Source organism: Culicoides brevitarsis, chromosome 2, assembly GCF_036172545.1.
Source record: "Culicoides brevitarsis isolate CSIRO-B50_1 chromosome 2, AGI_CSIRO_Cbre_v1, whole genome shotgun sequence".
Classification (NCBI taxonomy): Eukaryota; Metazoa; Arthropoda; class Insecta; order Diptera; family Ceratopogonidae; genus Culicoides; species Culicoides brevitarsis.
In genome coordinates, this window is record NC_087086.1 from 8,795,271 (window position 1) to 8,811,439 (window position 16,169).

Here is a 16,169-nt window from a genome sequence, read left to right on the forward strand (position 1 = left end):
ATTTTAATTAATTATTTTTCAAACTAAAATTTTAAATTTAAAAAAAATTTAAAAAACTTTAAATTAAAAAAAAATAAAAATAAATTTAGTTTTAAAAATATCAAATAAAATAAGTTTTTAACCATTGAGATCCAATATACCTCAATATACAAGGCAATTCAATAAAATTTTAGTTACTTTCAATCCATTTGGAACATCTCCTCACAAAACGACAACAGTAAAACACTCACAAAACCATCGTCGAAACGATTGAAAAACCAATAAAATTAGAAATTCATCAGTTTCCTTCTCATCTCGTCTGTCACAAACGCACGTACATTTTCGATGGAAGCCCAATATATCACACAAAATGTCTATTTTATCGAAAATATATTCATTCGTCGTATATTATGGAAAGGTTCTCTCCCTTTACATGTATTGTCGGTTAATTTGATTTGATTTTTCCATATTTCATGATATTGACTCTTTTATTGGTTGTCATGTTATTGAAATTTTTGCTCCAAACTATGCGTTTCTACTTTCGTTTGCTGAAATTCTTTTTTTTTCTGCAAAAACTCGAGAACGCCCTCTTAAATTACCATAAAACACGGTATACAATTATGTTGCAGATTTGAGAAAAAAATACACAAAGCGTTAGTTAAGAGGGAGTTGCGCCTGAAAAGAAACATAATTGTAATAAATAGTTGAAAAGAAGACAAAAAATGAGTCGTCATCCAATTATACAGCGAGAACAATGGGACAATGACGAAACTTTTATAATTAGAAGTTTTGTGAATGCGACGAATTTTTCGCTAAAGAATTTGGCGTTTTAACAAAAAAAAAATAATTTAAAGCAAAAAAAAAAAAATAAAAAAAAAATTAATAAAAAAAATAATGAAATTGTGATTAAATGTCCTCGAGCCAAATTGATAGAAAGTCATCATTGATTATGGACATTTTTATTTTGTAATTTTCTTCGCCGAGAAAAAAAAATATATATCGAAAAATAGTTTTTAAAGTTGTTATGATGAAGCTCGAAGGCATAAATGCGATAAATGAAGAAAACGAAGAAATTGATGGAAAATAAAGTTTGTTTCCTTCCTTTACAGACTTTTGCTTTTCTTCCTTTTCTTCATTTTCTGCGTCGTTGTTGTTGTTGTTGTAATCTATATATTTAGTAATAAATGAAGATAATGATTACTACTGAATACCATCCGTTCATCCGGATTATTTTTTTTTCTTAATTTTGTTTTTTTTTTATTTTTTTCCTTCAAGTAAAATTTTATTTAATTTTCTTTAAATTTATTTTTATAAATTTTTAAATTATTTTTTTTTTATTTTTAGATTAAAAAAATAAAAATGAAGTAAATTAATTGATTGACAAAAAAAAATAATTTGATATTCATTTTTTCAAAAAAATATTATTTTATTAATAAAAAAATTATTAATATTGTATATTAAAAAAAAATATTTATTTATTTATTTAAATATATTAAATATTTTTATTAAAAATAAAAAAAAAATCTTAATTTTTCATTTATTAACCTTTGTTTTTTGTTAAATTATTTAATAAGACTTTTTATTATGTTATAATTTGATATTTAATTTTTTTTATTTATTTTATAATTTATTATTTTTATAATAAATTATTTTTTTTATTTAAAAAAATATTTATTTATTTAATTTTTTTCAAAAAAATTAAAAAAGAAATCTTAATTTTTTTTAAAATTATTTTATAAAACTCTTTTTATTTTTATAAATTATTTTTTTTTTATTTTTTCCTCCAAGTAAAAATTTTCTTTAATTTCTTTTAATTTTTTTTATAGACATTCGCTTCAAAGTCAAACAAAAACGAATAAAAAACTAGCTTGACCCACTAAAAGACACAAAAAAAACAGTTTGTTGAAGATTTTAATTAAATTTCATAAATGCATGCGAGCAACACACAAAATTTGAATATGGTTTAATTTTGCTCCTCGTTTTTACGTTTTTTTGTGGCATAAATACTTGTGCAAGGCGAAAACAAATTAAAAATCCATTTTTTGTATCGTATGAAATGGGTGTGGTGTGTCTTTTTCTACTATTTGCATTTTTTTTTTGTAGAATAAAAAAAAACAAGTTTCAAAGCAAAAAATAAATGAGATAACCGACAACATTTGCAGTTGTTTATAATTTAATTGTAACAATTTTCGGAAAATTTTTTGAAAGTTGGCGAGTTGTGGAAGACAGAATTTGGTTTTAATGTCAGTAGGTACAAAAATGGACAAAAATTTAGGTTCAAGGTAGATTTTTTTGTAAAAAGGCAGAATTTTGTGCGATTTTGGTACAAAACAGGTTATGGGACTTTATGTAATGATTCATAATAGATACTCGATCTATAATTTTAAACAATTTTTTTTGTATAAATTGAAGGACTTTTTAAGATAATTTTCATTCTAAACATTGAATTCAATGTGAAAGGATCAAGAACTTTTTAGAATAATCGTTATTTTAAAAGTTCGGAATTAATATGTTGTTTTATAAATTTAATTGAATTTCACAATTCATCAAAATCACTATCAGTTACTATTGTTTTAATAAAATAATTTAATAAGACTTGAGTTTTTCATCAAATTTTGAGGACTCGGACAAGAATAAAAATTTTACATAAAGAAAATTAGGCAATTGTAATCGAAAAGTAACCAAAACACCTCAATTTATTTTTATTTTTAAAAAATATTTTATATTAAAAATTGTAGTTTTTTTTAAATCGAAATAAAATAAAATTTTATATGTTAAAATAATTATTTTGTAATGTAATATATAATATTCAAGCTTAATTTGAAAAAATGTATTTTTTATATAAACAAAAAAAATAATAAATAAATAAACAAAAAAATTGTAAATTGAAAAAAATGTGTCAAAAATTAATTTTACTTGATTTTTTTTTTAAATGGGATATAAAAAATTGAAAAAAAAATTTTTGTTCATTTAAAACAAATTTCTCAATATTTAATTAGATAAAAATTAATAATAGATTAATTTTTAAAATTAATTAATAAAAAAAATTCAAAAAAAATTGTTATCAATTTATTATTTTTTTTTAATTTAATTTTATTACTTTTTAATTAACTTTTAATTTTTACAAATTTTTTAAAATCACAAAAATATTAATCCTAAAAATTTTAGTAAAAAAAATTAATTATTTTTAATTTTAATATTTAAAAAAAAAATTGTCTATAATTTTAAGACCTGCAAAACCAAAATAATCTGATACGCTTGACATTTAATCGCACAAAACGACACATTCAATTAATAAATTTATTTACGTACACTACCTTTCCTCGCCTTTTTATTTCCCACAAGCCATAAAAAGTTTACTGCTCAATTAAGTTTTTTTTTTCGTTTTTTTTTCTATTCGTCCATTTGATGCAGCAAGCACGAACAGAAAAAAAATCCAAATAACTAGCGAAACATAATTTGACCATTTCTAGAATATTTTTTTTTGTGCTGGATAGATAACAAATATAATGACAAGACAAACAAACAAAACGAAAAAAAAATAACAAAACAATCTGTGCCATAACGTAACATTTACAGAAGCATTAAAAAAATAGCAAACCATAACAGAACAGAAAACAAAACGAAATTATATAAAACGAACCAAATCTTGCTTAATTTTCTTTTCTCTTTTTTTATCCGAGTTTTTCCGAGCGACGTATAAACCTGTTTCATGATTAGTATAATTGAAACAGTTTCAAATGACTTTATATAGAAATGTTAGAGGGAAAACGGGAGAAAAAGACACGAAAAAACGTCCAGCGTCCTTTTTGTTGGTTTCTCTATAATTGCATGATGGTACAATGATTTCGAAAAAAAATACGAAGAAAGAAAAAAAAAGAAAGGAACAGCGTGTCAGATTCAACAAAATAACAACAACAACAACAAGACATACAAAAAAAAACAATAGTGATAATCTTCTTTTGATTACTTTACCGTTGTTTCGGTGCTGATGTTGCTCCTTCATACACGCACTTGCCCAGATAAAAATTTTGGGGTGAAAGTCGCCTTTATAAATTATTTAATTAAATTTATTTTTAATTATTTATGAAAAAAATTAATAAAATATTGAAAATTATTTTTTTTTAGTAATAATTTTTTTTATTATTAATTAATTTATTAAATAATATTTTAAAATATAATTATTTAAGATATTTATGAATCGAAATATTTTTACAACAAATTAAGTTTTCAAACAATTTATTTATTAATTATTTATTTTTAATTTATTTTATTTAATTAATCAAATAATATTAAAGTATAAAACTTAAATAATAATAAATTAATAAAATAAAATAAACTAAATAAATTAATTATTGAATTTAATTTATTTTATTTAAATAACTAATTAATATTTTTTAATAAAAAAATAACAAATAATTTTTGTCATAAAATTATTTGCAATTTTTGAAGAATTTTTTAATGAATTTTTACTTCTTTAAATTTAAATTAATTAATTAAGTAAATTATCTATTAAAAAAAATAATTAATTTTATTTTAATTAAAAATTTAATAATTATTTTATATTTATTTTAAATTTATTTAATTTAATTTAATTTTAATTTATTTTATTTTATTTTATATAATTTATTTGAAAATTATTTTTTATTAACTAAAATTTTTGAATTTTTCGGTTCTAAATTTAATTTTAGTTTATAAATTATTTATTTAATTTAATTTAATTTTTTATTTTATTTTTATTTTTTAATATTTATTTATTAATTTATTTTTTTTTTTTTTGAAATAATTTTAATTTTTTTTTATCTTAATTTTTTTAGTTGGATATCATGCCAGCCAGGGTTGTCTTGATGTTGCTTGAACAACACACACACTATTGTTTCCGGATATATGAATGGTATTTAATGATCTTGTTGTCTAAGGATGAGACTATATGGGAAAATAACGAAGAAGAAAAGGATCTCCTTTTTGTGTACAAGAAACATGCAAACATTGCGACTACGAGAGAGAGAAGTACTTGGAGTACTTTTGTATTAGTTTATTTCATTTATTTATCCATTTTCTTCACCTCATTTATTTTAATGTTTATTTAGTTTTGTGAAAGAAAAGAGTTTTTCTTGTTGTTTCATAAATATTTGCCAAGAGAGTCGTCATTAAGGAAAAATTTACGAATTTCTTCGACGGACTGATGAAAAGTGGATGTTTTTGGGATTTTGATGCGAATGAACGAGAAATAAAATAAAACAACTGTTTTGTAAGAGTTTATAAAGATGTTCTCTAAAGGTTAATGAGCAGCAAGCGGTATTCGATGTAAACATTGGAAGATGTTGGTCTTTCACAAGTTACTTCACGAGATTCAAGGAAATTTTGCAGCAAGTTGAAGTTTGTTGAGTTATTTTATCGTTGGTTGTTTATTAGTTGTTTCAAATAAATCTTGTTGTTTTAAATACACAGATTTTTCTTGGAATGATGCGGTTACTGAGAGGAAGTTTGAATAATTGAGTAATTTTTGTTAAGTTTGAAAAAACCCTCAGGGCTTAAAATCAAAACTTTTTATAATTTTTTTTTTTTTTGAAAAATTGTTATTATAAATATGTATTAAATAAAATAAAAAATAATTATTATTTTTTAAAAGATTTTTTTTTAATTAATTTTCTAAAATAAAAAATATAATAAATTTAATAAAAAGAATTATATGTAAAAATTAATAAAAAAAAAATTAAATTAAATTGAAAAATTATTTTTACCAAATTAATTTCTAACAAATTATTTTTAATTATTTTTCTTATTTTTTATTATTATTTTTAATTATTAATTTTAACTCATATATTATATTTTTATTTTTTTTTAATTTTCGTTAAATTTATTTCTATTATTTTTTTTTAAATTTATTTAATTTATTTTTTTGTTCAACATTTAATTAAAATATACATTATATTATATAATTAAAAATTATGATATAAATAAATTTAATTTTTATTTTTTAATAATTAATTTTAAATTAATTTAATTTTTTAATTTTACTATAATTTTTTATTTATTTTTAAAAAATAAAAATTAATTAAATAAAATTAAATTACATTTTCTTGAAAATTTTACTTTTTGAGTCAAAAAATATTTTCCTTCAACTTTCGTGCAGTACTTTTTCTGCCTCATTGCGTAAATATTTGTCAACTAATTGAATATTTATGCAAACACGATTAATCTATTAGTTCACCAAATACAAATAAAACTGCCCATCATCACATATCGGGAGGCGCGTGTGTCGTAATGGCCCTGTAATGATGTTGAGACGAGCAAATAATGAATAAAATAGTGGCGATCACTCCATGCACGTGCCATGACATTGCGAGTGAGAGATAGGAACAGACAGATATACGCCGGTTTGTCAGTTAAATATTTGATTTTTTTTGGTATTTACACTTTACGAGGCAGGTAGGTACACATAATGTTATTAATTGATAATGACTCATAATTGCATAGTTTTTTTTTATTATTCCAGAGTGAACTTTGCATGGAGAGAAAAAAAGTGAAATTTTTTGTAAAGGCAGAAGTTATGCGGGTTACGTTCTGTCTGACGCTACTAATGATGGCTGATAACAAATTACTTTCTGTTTATTTATGTGTTTTTTCGTTGTTGATTGATAATTGTTTGCTCTCTAACGGACTGTTGGTTGAACTGGATTAGAAATAAAAAAAGAAAATTAATTTTGTAGGTTAAAATAAAAAAAAAATAATTTTTTAGATTTTTTTTTAATTACCTAATAATTTTTATTTTTTTTTTCATAAGGAATCAATATTTAATTAATAAAAAATATTTTTAAAAGTATTTAATAATTTAAAAAAAAATTAAAATTTTAATATATTTTTTTTTATTTTTTTAGAAAATTCTTAACTAAAAGATTGAAAATTGTTCAAGTGATTACATTTTGATGTTACATATCAATTACGAATTTTAATTTAATCCATTATACCGGAAGCCAATAGAAATTATTTTCTACATAATATGCAATATTGAGTAAGAAATGTAATTCCAATTTTAATTTTTCCAAGAAAATGAATAAATTATTCGTTCTCAAAATCAATATTTAGCAAATTGCAATATTGACAATTGTAAATTTGTGTGAGAAATAGTGAAGCAAGTAATAAATTTTATGAAAGTAAATATATTTTCTAAGCCTGAAGCATACTGAAGGAAAATGTTTCGTAATTGAAGAGAGTTTTAATTCTGTTTGATAGATATTTTGCTAAAACTAATAAAAAATAAATATTAAGAAATATTTTTAAAAATAAAAAAAAAGTTAAATAAATTAAATAAATTAATAAATTAAATTTTTTTTAATTAAAAATATATTAATAAATTTATTTTTATTTAACAATAAATAAAAGTACCTAATTAAATTTATATTTTTAAAAAATCAATTTATTTTTTTAATTTAACAAAATTAATTTAATTAATAATTAATTGATTAAATACTTTTTTCAAATTAAATAAAAATTAATTTATTAAAATATTTATAATTTATAAAAAAATATTTTTGTTTTTTTTTTAATTTTTATATTTTTAAAAAAATAACAAACAAATTTTATAATAAAATTATTTGCAATTTTTGAAGAATTTTTTAAATGAATTTTTACTTCTTTAAATTTAAATTAATTAATTAAATAAATTATCTATTTAAAAAAATATTAATTTATTTTATTTTAATTAAAAATTTAATAATTTTATTTAATTTTATTTTATTTATTTAATAATTATTTTTTATTAACTAAAAATGTTGAATTTTCGGTTCTTAATTTAATTTTAGTTTACAAATTATTTATTTTATTGTTATTTTTTTTAAATAATTTATAAAAAAAAATATTTTAATAATCGATATAATAACAAGAAAATATATAATTTTATTTAATTAAATTTAAATTTTTATATTTTTAATTTTTATTTTTATTAATTATTAAATAATATAAAAAAATATAAAAACAATCCCTTAAATTGGGTCACCTCATTTTCATTTCATTCACTGCATTTCAATTTCTTCCAATCAGCCACTCAATAAATCGATATGAGATCCTTCCCTCGCAATTTTTTTTTGTAAGCAGTTGATTGGAATGCAAGGTCATTTCTCTACTTTCTTTACTTAACGTTACTTACGCAAATAACTAGCAATTTTAAATGTGTAACTGTTTTTTTTTTCATCTCTTGCGCGTCACTCAACATTTCTTGAATACTTACAAATAATAGGTTAATAAACAAATTAAGATCTTGAACTTGTACAAGATTCGCGAAGGTAACTCATTTCTTCACGTACGTCGTATAACTCGTACAGCCTGTCGATACAGCGACAACGACGACTTAAGTAGCGTAAAAATAATTGAACCGGTCTTTTAAAAATAAAAAAAGATGGCGGATTGTAACCCCATCAGATCGACGTTGATCTAAATAACAAAACGAATGAACGAACACAGAATATTAAAAAAAGAAGAAGAAGAAGAAAGGAAAGAAAGAAAGAATAACGACGCGAGTATTACTAGATAAGTCAGGTACTCATGCGCGTTTCGTGCTCGAGCAATGCAATTTATTAACGAATATTATCGCGCGTTCGTCGTTAGATCGTCGTCGTCGTTGTTCTTGTAACTTTGTGTGGAAAAAAATATATGTAATAATTATATTCAAAAAGCTGGAAATGGTAAAAAATAAAGTAGATTTTTGTACCGTTTCTTGTTGATGTTGGGTTCTTTATTATTGCAACACGGGTACGGGTCGTAGCTTCGTACAGCCATAGAGCAACGACGAAGATTAGTAGCACGCTAGATTTAAGTCAGGTTTAACTCAGTTTGGTTTTGTGTGTTGAAAGTATTACATCGCGGAATATTACTGAATTTTTTACAAAGAAACGGTTCATTAAAAGTGATTTTTATTAAATTAAAATTTAATTCAAAAAAATTAAATAAATAAAAAAATAAATATTTAAAAAAAAAATAAATAAAAAAAAATTATTAAAAAAAATAAAAATAGAAGTGTATAAAAATACAACTCATGCACGATCTCATAAACGTGTCAATGGCCTAGAATTTTTTTTCGTTCAAATTAACATCTCTCGAGTAAATTCTTCAAGAGTGAAAAAAAGATAAAAAAATAAAAGTTTATAATAATAAATAAAAAAGAAGTAAAAGAGATAGAGAGAACTTTTTTTTCGGAGTCGTAGTAAACCCGAAGAATTATGATGTGAGTATAATAATTATTATATTATTCTTTACAGAGAAGAAGTCACCTGTTGGTTGGTTGGTTAGCTGATCGGAGGTCATTGCACGCTAATTGTAGAAAAGACGAAAGAATAAAAAGTTTTAAGCATGGTTTTAATGAGCAATTTGATGGTTTTTTGCATGTTTGGTTGATTTATTGCCTTTGTCTATAATTTGTAATTGGGGTTCAAAGATAATTTTGCGTGAAGGTTTAATTTTTTGGAGATCAATTAAAATGTTTTGTTTTTGAAATTGAAGACAAATAAGAAGATTTAAAAAAATGGAAAGGTCGATTAAAAATAATTAAATCATTAAAATGAACTTCCTGCTGTCACAAAATTGAATTCGATCAATCTTAATGACTTTCATTTAAAAGTTAAAATAAAAAAAAATAAATATTTATGTTGGTTTAATTTACATGATAAAAATAATTAATTAAAATTTACTACAAAATAAAAAAAAAATATAGAATTTTTTTAAAATATTAAAAAATTAATAACTTCTAAAAAATTAAATTTAATTAAAAAAAAAAAAAATTTATATTTAATTTATTTAATAAAAATTATTTAAAAATTAATTATAAAAATTAAATTAAAAAAAAAAATTTAATAATAATTATTTAAAAATTAATTATTATTTAAATAAATAATTTTTTTTTTCATTAAAAAAAAAATATTTTTTTAAAATTTATTAAAAATATTATTTTAATGAAAAAAATAAAATAAATATAATTTTTTTTTTTGAAACTGAAGGAAGCCCATTAATTGCAAATTTTTTAAATTCATTAATTTTTTTTTAAATTTTAATTCATAATTTTTAATAAATTTGACATTTGAAAGAATTAATCTTCTTCAGATTTAAAGCATTTAACTGATCTTATCTGAATTTCATCCAAATATTCTTCTTAGAATTTTATTTTTTTCTTTATATGAAAGATTCTGACTTCTCAGAAGGTCTTGATTTGAAATCTAATGTAAGCCTCAGTTTGATTCGATTTGCAAAAAACTCTTAAATAGAAGCAAAATTTAACTTTTAACAAAAAAAGTGATCTTAAAACTTTTTTTTTTTTAATATGACCTCAAGAAAACTTTCCATCTAACGACACTTATGTCATTAAAAACCGTTTTCAAGTCACGCAAAATACAAATTTGCCACAAAAATTCTTTTTTTTAATAATTTATGCGTATCTCAAAAAAAAGACAACTTACCAAATAAGAAGAACTTGATGTCTTTTTTTAATTTCTTTCAATTTCACAAGAATATTTTCTCTTGACTTGAAACAAATTCAAAATGAGATTCCGTTCCAAGAAAAAAGCTCAAAAGAACAAAGTTCTTAACAACAAACTGAATTCTTAAAATTCTATTTTCTCGTAATTAAGCAAACAATGTTGTCGAGTTGCGATAAGAAAACAAGTCTTGGAGTTTACCAGAAACTCCTCAACCGCTTAACAATTACATAGAAGCAGCATTTCTAACGAGATTAAGTTCATCAAGTCACAAACAAACAATAAAAGAAACACCCAATTGTTTGTGGAAGACATTCTTTCGACACGACTTCTTCTCACATGTAGCGCCCAACCTCTTCTTCGCTCTCTCACGAAAGAATTAAAAATCTATTTATTTTAATTTTATTGTGTTGTCTCTCTCTCTATCGCTTTATGTTATTTTTTTAATGTTTATTCCGTTTTAAGATGGTTCTATTGTTGTTTGCATGTTCTTTTTTTATTATTCTATTTTTTATTGCTTGCTTTCTTCGTTTCTCGCAAGGCGTCGTCATCATTGAGACTCCCTTCTGCGTGCTGTAATTACGTTAGAACGTATGAACGAGATTAATCGCCGAACTAAGAGCGCAATGAGAAACATAATTATAATTACATGATAAACTTTTGTGCTTACTCGAACAAGTAATTGGCGACGGGCGAAAGAGAACTGAAAACCAAAATCATCTCAAATTCACCGAAGCAATCATTTTTCAACTTCAGGGTTGTGAAAAAATTTTTAGATTTAAACTTATTAATTGTATAAAAACTTTTAAACCTAAGTTAAAGAAAAATAATTATTAACTTAAGCTTAAGAATTTTCAAAAATTTTTATTTTTTTAGACAAAATATTTTCATATTTTTGAACAATTTTAAAAAAAAATGTAGATGATTTTTTTTAATTTGGCTTAAGTCAGTGACTTTAACTTAAGTTCAATTAAAAAGTCAATAAAATTTGACTTAAGCTTTTAATTAAAAATAACTTAAATCAAATTTTAAAAAAATTAAGACTTGACTTAAACTTAAAAATCTTTAGACTTTCAGTTAAAGGTAATTTTTTTCTACCAAATTAAATATTCTTTCAAAAAATTTAAAAAATTAAGTCTAAGTTTATTTTAAGTCGAAAATAAAAATTAAGATAAACTTTTAAGTCAAAAATAATTTTGATTTTTTACTTAAAATAAACTTAAATTTAATTTTTTTTTTATTTTTTGAAAAATTTTATTTAATTTGGTTGAAAAAACTGACCTTTTACTTTAGGTCTTAAGATTTTTAAGTTTAAGTCAAGTCTTATTTTTTTATTGAATTTGACTTAAGTTATTTTTAATTAAAAATTTAAGATAAGTTTTCTTGACTTTTTTATTGAACTTAAGTTAAAGTCACTGACTTAAGCCAACTTAAAAAAAAAATTATCTAAATTTTCTATTCAAAATTGTTTAAAAATATGAAAAAATTGTGTCTAAAAATAAAAAATAAAAATTTTTAAATTCTTAAGCTCAAGTTGAAAAATTATTTTACTTTAACTTAAGTTTAAGTCTTAATTTTTTTTTTCACTTTTTGTATTTTAATTTGACTTAAGTTTATCTTAAGTTTTTTGTTACTTTTAAATTTGACTTAATTTTCCCTTAAGTCACCTTAACTTAAACTTAAGTAAAAATTCTATTAAAATTCTTACTTAAAAATTTTTACAGCCCTGTTCAACTCGCTTCAAAATTATGTTGTTTCCATGCATGACTACATAAATAGTGGATTGAACGTTTTCTTCACTGTTATTGCAATTATCAAGATTTTTGACGGATTTTCGAGCATATTTTTTTTTCGTTGGACGACGACGAAGATGATAAATGATGGTTACTATCCAAAAAAAAAAAAAAAAAAAAAAAAATAATAAAACACTTTTGACCGAGTTCGTTGGATGACGCTCATAATGTCTGTTGCACGCTCAAAATATTTCGACGCACAAAGAGCAGATTTATTTATGCATCAGTGAGCGTAATGATTTACACTTGATTAACCTGTAATCTGGATTCAAATATGGTTTGGACGTGCTTATGATATTGCTGTGTGCGAATGGACTTCCAGAGAATTCGAATGGTGTGCCGGATTATTTCGTCAGAGTTTTTGGTTGTAGACCAAAATTTTCCAGCTCGACTGAAGTTTAATCTGAGATTTCCGGATCGAAAGACAAAATCGACAAATTATTGGATAATTGGGAGAATTTGAAGCAAAATTTTCTGTGTTGATGAATTTTGGCATTTTGTGATGTTTTGAGGAGGTTTGTTGTTAAGTTGGATTAAATAAAATATTTTTTAGAAGAAGGAACGAAGAAATATTAGGTTTTTTTTTTTGAAATTGTACCGTTTTATAAATTTTCAAAATTATTTTTGATTTTAAAGTTAAAATATTTTATAAAATTTATAATTTTCACCTGATCTAAAATTTTTTCAAATTGTTTTTTTTTTAATTTTTTTTTTTAAAATTTAAATTAACATTTCCAATTATTACGAAAAATATTTTCTGTAACTTAAATTATTAAAAAAATTGTAAAAAAATAACAAAATTTTTTTTTATTTAATTTGTATTTTAATTTGATTTGTTTTTAAATTAATTTAAAATTAAGTTATTATTTTTTTTTAAATTTATTAATTTAATTTTAATTTTTTATTTAATAAATTATTTTTTTTAATTCAATTTTTTAATGTAAAATTATTTTTTTTTATTATATAAATATTTATTTAATTAAATTTCATTTAATATAATTAGTTTTATTTTTTATTTTTTTTAAAGAAATTTTTTATTATTTTTTTTCCTTATTATTTTACTTAATATTTTGAATATTTTCTTTTAATTCAAATTTTTATTTATTTTTTTTTTGTTTAAAATAATTTTTTAATATTTTTTAAACTAAACATTAATTTTTTTTAAAATATTTTGTTAATTTTTTGCCCAACTCTTGAGTATTTTTTCCATATTTTAATTTTTTAAAAATCATTCAAAAAAATTTTTAGTAAAAAAATATTTTTAAAATTCATGAAAATGACACAAAAGAGACTTTTGACGAATTTTTAAAAAAATATTCCGTTGTCCAATCATCAAAATTCCAACAAACCACAAAAAATGCTTTGAAACCTCACCCGAAACCTCCGCTTGATGACCCACTTCACTTTAAAATTAATCGATAGCTCGCTCTTCACCTGTTTTTTCCGCAAAATATTTCTGCGATGAATCACAAGCAACGAAATAATCATAAAATGCATTTCTCTGCGTTGAGTTGTTGTTGTTTTTGCTTTGTTGATTGTATTATAATAACCGCATCTTGCCAAATTGCTCACATACCTTGCTGGTCACTCACTTGCTTTCACTTGCACACATATTTTAATCATCATTTGGATTCTCATGAAATTTCTTACAAATTTTCGTTTTCGAGCCCGAAAAATGATTAAAAGTTTGTTTTGACGAAAGTTTGTGAACGATTTGATGACAAATTTCCTGCTAAACAAAAAAAAAAACACGAGACAAATTCATTTGAAAACATTTTGACCCACATTTCTCCCACACATTCACTCGACAGAAATTATTATTCCACTTTTGCTGCTTTTTACTCATTGCACGACGATGATGATGATGATTATTATTCCTCTCGCTTTATTGAAAAATATTAATTTCCTTTTCTTCGAGTTGTTTCTGAGCTAAACTGGAAGCACTTAAAAATTAATTTGAAATGTAAATCAACTCTTCTAAGCATTCCGAATTTAGGTCTGAAACTGAGCGAGCAATAATTAATGTTTAAAAAGGTATTGTTGTCGACAATTTTTCCGAAATAAACGTCAACGACGAACAAAGAGCGATTGTTGTACCCCGAAAAAGTTGTTAACAATGAACGAAAAAAATCTAAATTGTGTTAAAATGTTTTAATAACTGTTTAAAAGTTGGACCCTTTGATGCTTTGGCTTGTTTGCTCGCACACAAAAGGAACACCGTTTTATCAAAGAATACATTAATTACACGAAAAAAATGTTATTTACACTTTGAGCAAGAATAGTGAGTATTAAGGTCGAAGCAGTTAATTAAAATGTTTCAAATTTCGTTCTAATGATTTTTTTTAAATTTCGTAAAAATATCTTTTTTTAAAAAAAATTAACGAATAAGAAATTTTTTTTAAAAAAATTTAAAATTATTTTCAGTTATAAATTAATTAATACAATAAAAAATTAATAAATAGTTAATTAAATTAAATAATAAATAAAATAATTTTTAGAAAAATTTTTTTTTAATAATTTTCAATTCAAAAATGAATTGAAATTGCTTTAAAATTTTTATTAAAAAAATAATATTATTAACATAAAAAAATATTTAAATTAATTTCGAATTAAACTGTAATTTAATATTTAAATTTATTTAATTTTTAATTTTTTTTAAATATTTTTTAAAGTTTTTTTAATGTTTTATAATTTTTAAAAATAAATTAATTAATTAAGAATAATTAAAATATTTATTTTTACAAAATCTTTTTTATATTTTTTTTAGTTATTTTTTATTTATTTTTTTTTAAATAAATTTATTTAATTTTTAATATTTTTTTAAAATAAATTTAATTTAATTAAACTTCAATAATTTAAAATATAAATTAATTAATTAAATATTTTTTGTTAATTTAATTTTTTTTTTCCAAAATTTTCATATAAATTAAAAAATTTTTCATTTTTGACATGAAACTCTTTTCCTCCTTGTCTCAACTTATTCAATTTTCAAGAATGTATCGGAATGAATCTCGCTCGAAGGCGTCCGTCAATTAAGTGTGAAAAATATCTAAAGAGACGTTCAACTTTTCGTTCCGTCAATCTCTTCATTATTCCATCAAAACAACATCCGAACATATTTTCTTTCGATTCCAACACTTGCTTCGTTCATTCAAACAAAATGTTAAATATTCTTGACTTTTTAAGTGTCTCGTACCTTAAAGGTGTTTCTGTCGGGCAGGCAGTGCAAAGTGAAATACAAAAAAAGAACAGCGCACGGTTATTGACTTCTTTTCTATCTTTTTTATTTTCCTATCAAACAACGATGGATTTGTTGGTTTATTGTTTCGCTTTCTTACGTGTCATCCACACCGGACGACGCGCTGATGAGTTTCATGTGAATATTTTAATTAAGATGTCGACGCGGAGGTGTGAATCGATCAGGCGTGAAAACGGTTTTGACAATGTAGACAAAAAAAATGTAAAGAACGTTTTTGTTTGCTGAGAGATTATGCGATGATGGTTGATGGTTGTGAGAAAATATTTTGTAGTTGAGATATATGAGGAATTTTATTAATTAATTCTCGTAAACGGATTTTAGTTTTTATTTTATTTCACGGTCAATGACAATTTTTTTTTTGTTAAATAATTAATTAATTTTTTATAGCTTTTTGTCGTGTTCTTGTTTTATTTTATTTTTCAATTGTTTTCATGGATTTTTTAAAATTAGTATTGACATAAAAGCGTAAAATCAACTTAAATAAAAGCAAATAAATAAATGATTTTATATTTTTTTTATATTTAAATTAATTTTGATAGTTTTTTTCATTACTTATTTATTTGAAAATTATTTTATTAAAAATTGAATTTAAAAAAAATATTTTTTTGTTAAATAAAAATTTTAAAAATATTTTTTATTTTATTTATAATTTATTAATATTTATTTAATATT